This window comes from Anoplopoma fimbria, chromosome 16, assembly GCF_027596085.1.
Source record: "Anoplopoma fimbria isolate UVic2021 breed Golden Eagle Sablefish chromosome 16, Afim_UVic_2022, whole genome shotgun sequence".
NCBI lineage: Eukaryota > Metazoa > Chordata > Actinopteri > Perciformes > Anoplopomatidae > Anoplopoma > Anoplopoma fimbria.
The window spans coordinates 1,839,661-1,852,164 of NC_072464.1; positions in this window are offsets into that span (position 1 = coordinate 1,839,661).

Genomic DNA, 12,504 nt, shown 5'->3' on the forward strand with positions numbered 1-12,504 from the left:
TGATTCACACACAAAATGAATTGATTAAATTGCAATGTGTTTGGATAAATGAGAAGACATTTGCGGCCGACGCTCTGCAGGTCTCGCCCCCTTTTCACACACGCGGGCATACAATGCCACGCATAAACCAACATAAACACAACAATTACGATTTAAAAAACAAACGACACCTGTATTCGCTTTCTCAGCTGCAAACGCACACAAACACAAACAAACGTACCTGAGGAGCATGTGGTGCTAAAACTGGAGGCTAATTAAGTGACAGACAACAGCCCGCATGGGAGGCATATTCCTATCACCTATCGCATCAGAACAGCAGCGGCATTATAGTGGAGAAGCTTTATGAGCCACTTGTTGTCAACTTGTCTTTTTCGCTGAAATATTAAAGAAAAGCTTCCTCTTTAAGTCTACATTTACTCTACGTGAGGTTGTCCTTGTAGACATGGCACAGGAAGCATTATCAAAGAAGACTGAGTGTGGCCAGACGGGCTCATTAACGGCTAACATAATCTGTGTAAAATGTGGTTTTTTTCATCTAAAATCCCTCAGATAACCTTCTCAGCAAGTGGCAGATTCTGTTGAACTGGGACTCTGTACTGACTGTAAAATAGTCTACATACAGTATCTAGGTATCTATCTATGCTTAACCAGCAATAATAAAACATTTTACAATCATTGCTCTGCAAATGCCACACTATTTTGCATAAAGAAGCGTTCTACAGTCTACAGCTAGCTCTGTGAGCTATAATGAGGCACAGTGTTGCTTTGAGCTAAATGCTAATGTCATTGTTGCAGACAGTGACTATGCTAACGTACTGATGTTTAGTGGGTAATATTCACTATGTTTATATTCTTACCTAAGCATGTAGGCATGCTAGCATTAGCTAATAAACCTCTCGCTAAGTCCCATCCCTGAAGCGCAGACTAGCGAATCATAGCGTAAAATTCGGCCAGGTTCAGACAACTACCTGTCTGTGATACTTGTTACCCGGAGAGGTTGTAAGGAGATATACATTTCTCAAAAGTTACGTATCTACGTTAAAACCTGTGGAGCTAACAGCAGAGTATGTTAGCGCATCATTAAATAGCGTTAGCATGTCTATGCTCCCCTAACTACTGAAGGTAAACTGCTGTATCAGTTTGACATCCTCTATATATTGTTCAAAATTCGATAATATTTATTATGGGAGCGCAGGTCTGTCCTTGAGATGGTTGACAAGAATTTTAACTAAAAACTGTAAATGTCCACCTTATGGGGGCACTAGAGGAAAGGTGAAAAGGTTTCATTGTCTGAAGACCATGAATGTAAAAAAGAAATAATGACAAACTATCAACTTAATTGTTTAGATATTTCCGTCTGTACACAAGTGGTGGACCAACCAACCATCAAACATTGACATCCCTAGAGCCATTGCTGGTTGCATGGATAACAATTTGACAATTTACATGTTAATAAAATCAAACTCAAACATCTTCAAAGCACACATAATGATCACATCGTGTGTAATACACTCCCTGTTGACCTGTATTAAAATGCCATCCAATGGCTTTTAATTGAGCATAAAAAAAGTAAACTATAGTTGAATGAGACAAAGACGGAAACAAGGAGCAAAGCAGCATGTGACACATGAGAAACTGGTTGCTCGACTAATGTTCCTGCTATGTGGAGAGTTCCTTAATTCAATTCCGTCTAATTAATTCACTTCATTAAATCAAATGTGGTGAAGTCAATATGAAGGGGCTTGCATGAAAAATGGGATTAGCTTGCGGATGACACCTCGCACCTTGACACCAGGTCGGCTACACATTTCAACCTCACAGTAGCTGTAGCTACATAAAGTGACCAAACACACCAGCTTGTTCTGGGATCTTAGTGATAATGACCCCTTCTGTGGGGGTAAACCGGTGCTCAGTCTGTAGCTGGAAGAAAAAAATAGAAGAGCAATCCAACAGTCCCCTTTCCCATACTCCAAGAGAAAATAAATTTGCATTGTGGGCCCAATGATGGCTCTGTATTGTAATGTAAATGCTCTTGAGCAAAGGCATGCATCTAAATCCAACGACGGGCAAATTGTCCAATTCCAATGCTCTTACAGTTTTGCATAGCCGGGTGATTCAAAGAGCATCTGCATTAGAAACGCTTTGGAATGCTCAGGTGAAGACGCAGTCAAAGCACTTCTGGATTACTGTCTATTGTTCAAGTCCTGTGTTTCCCCTATATTCAGCGTGGCCCTGCACTTCAGCGGAGAGGTGTAGAGACGCAACTCGCTATTGCGCATCTCCACGCTAGACTTCTGAGCCCCCATACTGCAAGTGTCCCATTAACAGTTCCTCTAGGAGATTGCGGAGATTGACTCTCAAAAAGCTTCCCTTTGTGCTTCTAATGAGTGGCGCTTTTGTTGACTTAGCTAGAAGGTTCCACAAGACTGAGCGGGGGCAATCAAAACAATCAAGCGTTCACACGAAATTAGGAAGTGGAAGAAAAAGCTTTTGATAAAAGGAGCAAATAATGTGCACAGTCATAGTCACAATCGAAAGCAGAAATTCAATCAGAGAGGATATGGAAAATAATGAAACAATTTTAAGCATGCACAGGTCTGACCGGAGGGTTGTTGTTTATAACGTTAGAGTGAAGAGGCCGGTAACAACTCTATTGTGCATCAGGCATGCCTCATATTGGTGAACAGAGCCCCTGCATGTCAGGCAGAGGTGGGGCACTGTCCCTCGAGTCCACTATCACAGCAGGTTAACCTGGCACTGCTTTTTCTAAGGACTGATTGCCAGGCCCCCCGCGGCTCAAGGTAAACTGACAATTTTCCATCAGCAGGGAACATGGCTTTATTAGTAAAAGTAGGGGGGATGGTGGGAGGTAAGAGGGAAAAGTGAAATCAAGTTCACAGAGTCGCTGTAATGTAGGAGAGCAACAAAGTGCAGATCTTAATCCTAAAGGTAATTATTATGTCAGCTTCTAATGGGTGCCAATGGATATTAAAGTCAATTTATAACAAGATTCAATTCATAGAACCTTTAAGTTTGACAATAAAATGTAACTGACAATAAGGATTCCATTCCAAAGCTTTAAAACAGTTTTTCGTGAAGATTTCTTTTCGGAGGAATTTTTACAAATAAGCTCTAGGGTATCTTTCATAGCAGTCAGATGAGACTGCAAAAGACAAGTCTGCATCTAAAGACTTACTTTATTGTCGAGCGGGATTTCATCTTGAGTTGACTTTCTGACAGGTGGGGAAAACATTCACCTGAATAAAAGCTGCAGCCCCTTGTATCAGAGATGAGACAGACTCTGAGAAACAGCAAATCAATATCATCCCCGGGCTGCATGTGAATTTAGAAGGGGCCAACTCGGGCAAAGATATTACATTTCTCAACAAAACACCAGTAAATCTACAAACAAACACAAGGCCATGAAGCTATCTGGGTAAATAATACAAAAAAAAGAAGAGAAGAAACAACTTAGAGGGCATACAAGCAGTGCCTTATGGTTTTCAAGGTCTCCATTTGTTTTTCCGTGTTCCACTGTCAGGTGCGTGGAGAGGAGATAGCAGTGGAGAGAATGGTGAGCCGCAGAGGGTTAAAAGGCCATGGCTGGGATTATAGCACAAGTAAGGACCCCATACTGTGGCCTGACATGCCTACCAGCTTACAGTGCATTTTTCTCTGACAATGCAGGGTCACACACGGTCGGAAAAGCATGAAATGTTTTCACACACATGTTGAAAGACGGGTGAAAGCGCTTGACGAGCCTCCTTCCCAGAGGTTATCCGTTAGCGTTATGCTTTTTTAATAACAAAGTCATGGTACAAAGTCAAAATCAAATTGTGGGAAAATACCTTTTTTTAAGCTTGTGACGCACGACTTTAAAGGACAGTTTACAGTTCAGCGTCTTGACGCTTCATTTCAGTTTCAGAAAAACATTGAAAATGTCAAAAAAAAGCCCAAATCATATACAGAGACGTTTGGCAATCCTTGAGCACTCGAATTAAAATCACTCTGCCCGAAAACCATTATCCAACCCCTTACTTTTAACGAGAGGCCACGACGACATGGCGAGGGCCGGGTGGTAGTTACTGATCAGCATGGGAGCCAGCTACCCCTGCCGCTGATGAACTCATCCGTCTGTCCGTCCACTCCACCCTCAGACATGTGCTAACATGCATAATCGTCATAATTCCACTCCTGCCCTGGGCTCTGTCACCTCAGCCACCTGATTAGGGTCTAAGTCCCAAAGGTATCAGTCTTAAAGCTCCAGTAATTCCACCCTTAGCTTCACACCCGCCCCTGTCTATAGCCTTTCCATTAAATATGGCATATCGGAGGCGGCGAGAGAGAGAGAGAGAGCTGTGTGTAGGGTTACAGCACACGGGGAGGGAAGAGGGGCTGTTATTCTCAGAGAAGCTCTCTATGTGCATGTGATAAAAACGAGGGATGCATCTCGACGTGTCATCGACGTCGCTCCCTGATGCAGCACAGGATTGTCTTTTATCAACAGCCTGCAATGACACTTTCCAAATATTTAACACATGGGGGAGTTTCTCTTTCAATCTCAATGCGTTTAAACGGCAAACTGTTTTCCCTTCAAATAAACAAAAGAAATAAGAAAAAAACAAAATCTTATTTATTTCCACCAGCCGTGGAAAATATCTGTCGCGAATGGCTCTCTTTTCATGTAATTCCCCATCCTCCTGCTTCACTGTAAGCGGCTGTCAACAGTGCGTCTGATTTATGTCTCAAGTGTTGGTGGGACAGGGGCTCCCGCATGGAACTCCTGGACCAGGAGGGGCAAGCCTCAGTTCCCCCCCGACTCGGGAGACTCTAGGTGGGATGTAAACTTAGCCGGCACTCCTGAAGCGGGGCATCGCACACCCATCAACGCCTCCTTTGCAAGGTGAGCGGAGAAAACGGGAGACAGGAGGGGATGTCAGTTTGCTGCGGAGCACCGAAAGGAGTTTTCTGGAGTCATGTTTATATTCATGTTCTGCAAGACAAATATGGATGCTTCAAATATAAAAACAAATATGCATAAAACTGACACTGAGAAGAGTCAAAATGTGTGCTACCCTGACACTTTTTTTTATCAGGCGTGTAGGCAGACATAGCCACTATCCATCAGTACGATGCCACTCATTTTTTGGGCCTTTGCTACTGTAACTGGCCTTTCTCTGGGAAAAGAAATAGGGTCTTTAAACTTTCCCAAAATAAATTGCAACTTTTAAATCTAAAGGTGCCTGTTTAAGCTGAATACCTCACAAGCTCAAGGAGCGTTTGCAAATACATTTCCGAATGTTTTCTTGAAGAATCTGACAACTTTGTTATTAACATCAGCTTTTGGTTTTTCCCAGTGGGCCACAGGGCAGTTGAGATGGGGTTGTTTGGTTTTTACATTTCAGGGCCAAATGGCTTGAGATTTGACTGGTGAATGATGTAGTAGAGGTAACAGATTTGCATGACAACAGGCATTCAGGGTTGCGAAATTCAACAAAATGCGCATTTGTTATTTAACCTACAGCACAATATGCCTATAAATAAATACATGCTAAATGTTTTTTTTTCATTATATATTATCCACTGTTATAGTCACACCAGGGTACCATCTTGAGGGGCACACAACCATGACCTGTTAGATTGCTGGCAAAGAAATCGATCCCATCAATGAGAAATACACAAAAAACACCAGAATCCACCGTGCATCGAGCATTGACATGTCAAGTGCTAACTGACTGCCAGTCAATACGCTCACTGACCAGAAAGGTCTCTCACTGTCAGGGGACTGTGAGGTATGAGGGAGGGAAAGGGAGAGAGTGAGAAAAAATTGGAGGTGAAAGTCAATCAAATTAGCTCCTTCCAGCCCAGTAAACCTGAGAAACCTGAGGCTAGCAACCAGAGCATCTTCTGAGAGGATTGACAACAGTGTCTATGGGGTGCAATCTGAGCGCCACCCTGCAGAGAAAGGCTAGCACCGATGAAGATGGAAAAAATAACACCCTCTGACCTTCTCAGATTTCCCGTCATATATAATATTCAGGAATATATCAAGAAATACAATTAATAGACGTATCAATCTGGTGACCAAATGCCGGTTTTGATGGGGGGAAAAAGAAAAGAAAAGTTGAGCGCCGCTGATTTGCATGTGACAAAGCCTACACCAGTTTGCTATTTGTTTGTCTCTTCCCCCCGGTGAATGAAAACCCTCTGGAGAGAAGCAGACAGTGAAAATGCTGTTAAGATCAGAGTGATAATGACTTACTGAATGAAAGTCTGTATTGCGGGGACCGCAACCGGTTTGATCCCTGTCCCTTTTCATTTCTCTCTCATTAGACAGAACCTGTGGAAGTCAGACAGCCTTTTACCACCGATGTGTTTTAAGACATTAAACATTCAACACAGTCGTGTCACAACACATCACAAATTAAATCATCTCAAAGCGAAGGGAGATTTACCAGAAAAGAAAAATCAGCTTTGCTGCTTTTTCCTTTAGATTGAGCTTTTGTTGAAGGGTTGTCTCGTAAGATTTATTAGAGAGAAATCAATAAACGGCTTCTGAAAGAAAGGGAAAACAGAGCAGGTGACAGATGGCTGTGAGACTAGTGTGTATGTGTGTGTGTGTGTGTGTGTGTGTGTGTGTGTGTGTGTGTGTGTGTGTGTGTGTGTGTGTGTGTGTGTGTGTGTGTGTGTGTGTAGGGGAGTAGTAGGGGCATACTCAACTCATTCCTGTGTCATGTCACATAAATCTGTTTGAATATGAGTGGTGACTTGTGCTTTCTGATCACTCTCCAGTTGAATGTGAGTGACAGCAGAAGGGAGTGCGTGCTCACACCTAGGTTCACTGGCATGAACAGTGGAACAAAAAAACAGCGCTTGTGAAACTTTCCCTGATGTGTCACAATGTATTTTCAGACGGGAGAGATCAACTGGGGGGGGGGTTGATTTGCAGATTGCATTTTCATATCTCTGTAAGCGTTTTGTTGTTGTCACTGTCTGAGAAACCAAATCAAACGTAGTTCAGTATTTAGAACCTGTGTGACAAAAATCACAAATGGGCTTCTTTTAATATTGATGTTGTCTTTTTAAATTAAGACGTCATCCAATATCTCGCAGATGAAAACGTTGGGCTGTTCACCATGATCAAATTTTCACACAAACAGAATGAGCAAATAGCGTATCAAAGTATCGCGGCAGGTACTGAAATAATCCCGAAATATGATCTTCTGGTGTCCTGTACAGGGACACGAATTGTCTGTTAAAATAACACAAATGGAAAGTCAATGAGGATCCTTTTTTGTGGTGGACACACAAATGAAATTCATCCATGTGACCAAACAACAGTCATAGCCAGTGACACGTCATTTAATAGAGAGATCGATGGATCCAACAAACACAGGACTTTAAACCAAGAGAACAGTGTTCCAACACCGCCTTGTAGTTTTATGTTTGTGGTTTTGTTGCCTAAAACTAACGTCTGTGACAGTTTTCCTAAACCAGATGTGATGCCCTTAACCTAACATTCATTTGTATGCCTGAACCTAACTTTATGGAGTTATTTAAAGCCTAACTATGATGTTTTTCAAAAACCTAACTGAGTGGTTTTTGTTGCCTAAATCTAACATTTGTTTTGTTGGCTAAACCTAAATGCATATAATAATTTTAAGCCGAAGTATGATATTTTTCCTAAACCTAACTGAGTGGTTTGGTTTCCTAAACCTAACATTGGGTTTGATGCCTCAAACTAACTGTACATAGTAGTTTTAAGCCCAACTATGATGACTACCAAATAACTAACAGTGGTTTTGTTGACTAAACCTAGCATTCGTTTTGTTGCCTCAACCTAACTATACGTGGTTATTTTAAGCCGTACATGGATTTTTTTTCCAAAACCTAAGTGGTTTTGTTGCCTAAATCTAATATTCTTTATGGGTCCGAAACCTAACTGTACGTAGTTATTTTAAGCCCAACCACGATGTTTTTCTAAAACCTAATTGGTTATGTTGACTAACCCTAACATCCGCTTTTTTGCCGAAACCAAACTTTACGCAGTTATTTTAAGCCCAACCATGGTGTTTTTCGAAAACTTAACCAAGTTGTTTTGTTGCCTAAACCTAAATTTTATATTTTAAGGTAATGTCGTCTCGCACACGTACTCACACTCTGTCTCACACTCAAATTAAGCAACACCTTGTAATTTAGTCTTCCACCAAGTATGACCTATGCTAGTCTGGTCCTTATTTGGCCTCTTGAACCTGACTCCGAGCTGGGCCTGACGTTGGTCTTGTTCCAGCTGGTGGTCCTAATGATGAAGAACGCACGGCAGACTTTTCCAGTGCGCGGCGAAAATATGAAATGTGAAAGATGGCCAAGAGGTATGTTCCATTACTTGGCAGCATAGACCCCATAAAACATAAAGAAACACACACCGCCCAGTCACCTCTCTGCAGCGGGTCCCCCAGGGCACAGCTCTGGTCTGTTTGAAGATCAAAGCAGCTGAGGTAAAACAGCATGTTTACAGGTGTTGGGAAATTGAAAATTTCCTCGGCTGAGTGTGGTTCTCCGATGGAAGAGGAAGTCTTTACACTCGTACGTGTGTTGGCGTCTGTGGGGGCGGGACGCCATGACAAGTTTGTTTTCTTAACAGCACCTGCACTCTTACAGCAACTTGTTCAGGATACAGTATGCATGGCCCAAAGATGTGCATAAACTGTGAAGACATTTTGTCTTTTTTTAAATCCAAGCGTTGCTATTAGCCACTGTGTGCCTGGTTGGGTTTGTGTTGGGCTTTCCAGATAATTGGTCTTTGATGGTACACCTGCTCCTGTCTGGAAGAGCCTTGGCTGCAGCACCAAAGAGTTACCTGAAAAAACGCCTCGCATTAACAGCACATTACCCATTGTGGCGAATACAGAGAGTTGGCAAGGTGTTGTGTCGGAGCCATATTGAGAACCTCGCTGCAAAAGCAACAGCAGGGGAGGATGCTGAGTTTGTGAGGGATTAGTTGAATTCTAACACTTTTTTCGGGGGGGAGACCACAACAATGAGCACACCTCAGTCAAGCTGGAGTATGTCATTTACTCTGCACCGCTCCACTTTGTGTTCCTCTGTGTGCATGAGAGGACCAGTCATGCCAAGCTTTTCTGCATGAAAGGGAGAGTGTTAAGCTTTTGAGGCTATTTGTGCTTCTGACTCTGTAGTGTTTGTGTCCGATGGGAGGCGCCTGCGCCAGCTTCCTTAAAGGAGTAGGGGGGTTTTGTTTGTTTCTCCGCCGTGCCAGGAGAAGTGACAGCCATTCCGGCTCTTTCACAGAAAACCACATTCATCTGTGTGAGAAAAGGCGGCCGCTGAACTCAGATGAAAGGCCGGCGGGGGCTGCGTTTGCACAGGAAGGCAGACTGTACATCGACTTCAGTACAAACACAACACAGGCCATGTCACAGACGGACAGACGGACAGACAGACAGAGGGAGATCCAGACAGAGAAATAAGAAAAAGAAAGAAAGAAAGATTACTTTCCTCAAGGAACAGAAGCTAACAATGCATTTAAGAAAGAAAGGGACATAATTACACTGAACTGAAGTTAATAAATTGATATTTTAATTATACATCCATTTCACTTACTAATAATCTATACCATACTGGTCTACTGATCTGACCTCTCTATAAACTGGGACACACAGAGAGAGAGATACTATTATAAAGGCCCTGACACAATCAGTCTCCTTTATGCATGCAAATAAAGCAGCAACTTTAATTCAAATCAGGCCATTCAAATTCCACATTTTATTTTAGGTTACTGTAGAAACTACAGGAAAAACATAAGCTTCACTATGCCTATAACATTTAATTGCATTTTTTAATTTAATTTGTTGAATATAAATGAATATTATGAATTTCATATTGCGAAATAGTTTTTAGAAATACTTTTTTTTAAATGTATTAACCATATTAAAATATCTTACAGGCAAGCAGGCCCGCTGTGTGAGGTGCTGCTTGTGTGACTATGAATAACAAAGGCCGGTGAACGGACACATTCATTTCATTAGGGCAGAATTCAATTAGAGGATATGGCGTTTGTTTAAAAAGTTTTCTCTCTAAACACGGTGCCTCAAACTCCTCATGAGCCTCTCTGTTGTTTCTGCTCAGGAGGCCCATGTGGGAAGGATCCCATTGGGAAACGAATTCGGTTTTAAGGATACGAATTTTATGTTTGGAAACGACGCAGATTTATTTTTATTTTTTTGAAACTCCGTCATTTAAATGTTGGTATTGACAGGTTTCATAAGGACTCACACATTCATAACAGATAACAGCGTATGGTCTGAAACACACCCAGCACCCACTCCAGTGTGGTTTCCTCCACTTCAATGAGGACAAAGCTGCTCAGGGGAAACAGGACTATACGTGCAATATATATTTCATTATTTATTGCATCAGAATTTTTTTTTGAGGGGCAAAATTTGCTGTTGACTTTGGGACAATTCATTTTTGCATTTACAAAGATGTGTGCGTTTGCTCAAATAAGAAAGTAACGATCTCGTTGTTGGTTCGTTGTATTTATGAAACACTTATAGGATATTTATTTATTTATTTATTTATTTATTTATTTATCTCTTCATTTGTTTATTTATTTGCATTGTAATAATTCTTACATTATGTGATTATACCTGCAAATATGTTTTTATTATTATTTTACTACACATCCTTGTAATTAATAAAGCTGTTTGTTATTTGAAAGACCATTAAGACACTTTTTAAGTCCTTAAATGTTGATCATCAATACGAGCTCCGTGCGCGTCATATCACTTCATATTCGTCAAAAAAAAGGTCAAACCTGGCTTCACTTCAAAAGAGAAAACACACAAAATATGACCCTTTAACAAACATGTGAGGGGAAAAAAACAATTATGCCTCCATAGGATGATGAATTACGAATGACTGAGAGCAATTATCTAGGATGGAGGAAGTTAGGCTGCTGTTATAGTTTTATCTCACTGACGTTACACGTTAAATGAGAAATATTTATGCAAAAACACAACATGTATTACTGTAATACATCAGTGCAGATTTTCTCCCAATCGTGGCAAGAAAAACAAGTTAATCGTGCACAATTAGTGTGCGTGTGTGTGTGTGTGTGTGTGTGTGTGTGTGTGTGTGTGTGTGTGTGTGTGTGTGTGTGTGTGTGTCTAAGAGAGAGAGAGAGAGAGAGAGAGTGTGGAAGCGAACTCATACATTATTATCAAAACTGCAGCCGCAAACACACTGATGCTTCACATCGAGCCACCACATTCACCTGCAATGACAGACAGGTGATGTGTGTAACCAGCAGCCTATAAACGGCACCCAAAACGCACCGGTTTCCTTTTTATTCCCCGGAGGCCTCCAATCTCTCTCTCTCTCTCTCTCTCTCTCTCTCTCTCTCAAAACCTGCAGCACAGCTGACACAGAGACTACACACAGGAGCTCGTTCAGTCAACTACAACCGCAAAACAAGCTTCATTTAAACAATGTTTTTTTTCCACCTATATCGACACGCTGACCTCTTTGTCAACTGGTGTGGATTTAAAAAAAAGTGTCCACCTTACAAGTCTGCTTCTCTCTCTCTCTCTCTCACACACACACACACACACACACACACACACACACACACACACACACACACACACACACACATGCACACACCACACACACACACACATGCACACACCAGCTGGGGCTCAGCACTCATCTTCACTGACGTATATAGTGTGTAGCCAAGATAAAGTTGTGTGAAATATGACAAATGGATAATTATTTTTGGTCGTTCTCGAATAATTTCCCCCAGATGCAATCAACGGATACGTTCGGCGTGCTGCTATAAAATGATTATGAATAGTTTTCTTTAGGTCGCCTACGTCATGAATACATATTTGAAATAAATTATTAAAAAAAAACATGCTGTTTCTCATTTTCACCTATTGAATAAACCTGTCATAGAGGATGTGGTGTTAGAGACGCCGCTATTCGGATCGTGCAAATTAAAAAAAAAAAAAAAAAAGAGGCTTGAACTAGTTAAATGATCAATGTCTCTAATATGGTCTTATGTCATAAATTAATCATCACAGTCGAATGGATATTTTTGGTCAATAAAAACGTAGAAGTTCCAGGCAGGTTATTCTCTTCTATAATCTATAACACACTCGTGCAGAACGCTTCAAATTGCTCGCTGAACTTATTACATGACCTCTAAGATTTTCCACCTGACCTTTGACCTGAGTCCAAGTGTTCCTCCACCAAAGCACCACCTAGGCTGTAGGAGCTCCAGGCCCGGTGAGAGGCAGGTTCGTGTGTGCTCTGACAGTATAGCACCCTAACAGTAGTCTAATGTACAAAGAGCTGTGAGAAGGGAGAAGAAGAAAATAAAAATTCTTCCTTCTCCCGGATCAATATCAGCTCAGCTGGAGCCGAACAGGAACCGGCATCGACGCACTGTGCGGAGCTGACCTTTCCCACTCCCCACAGGTC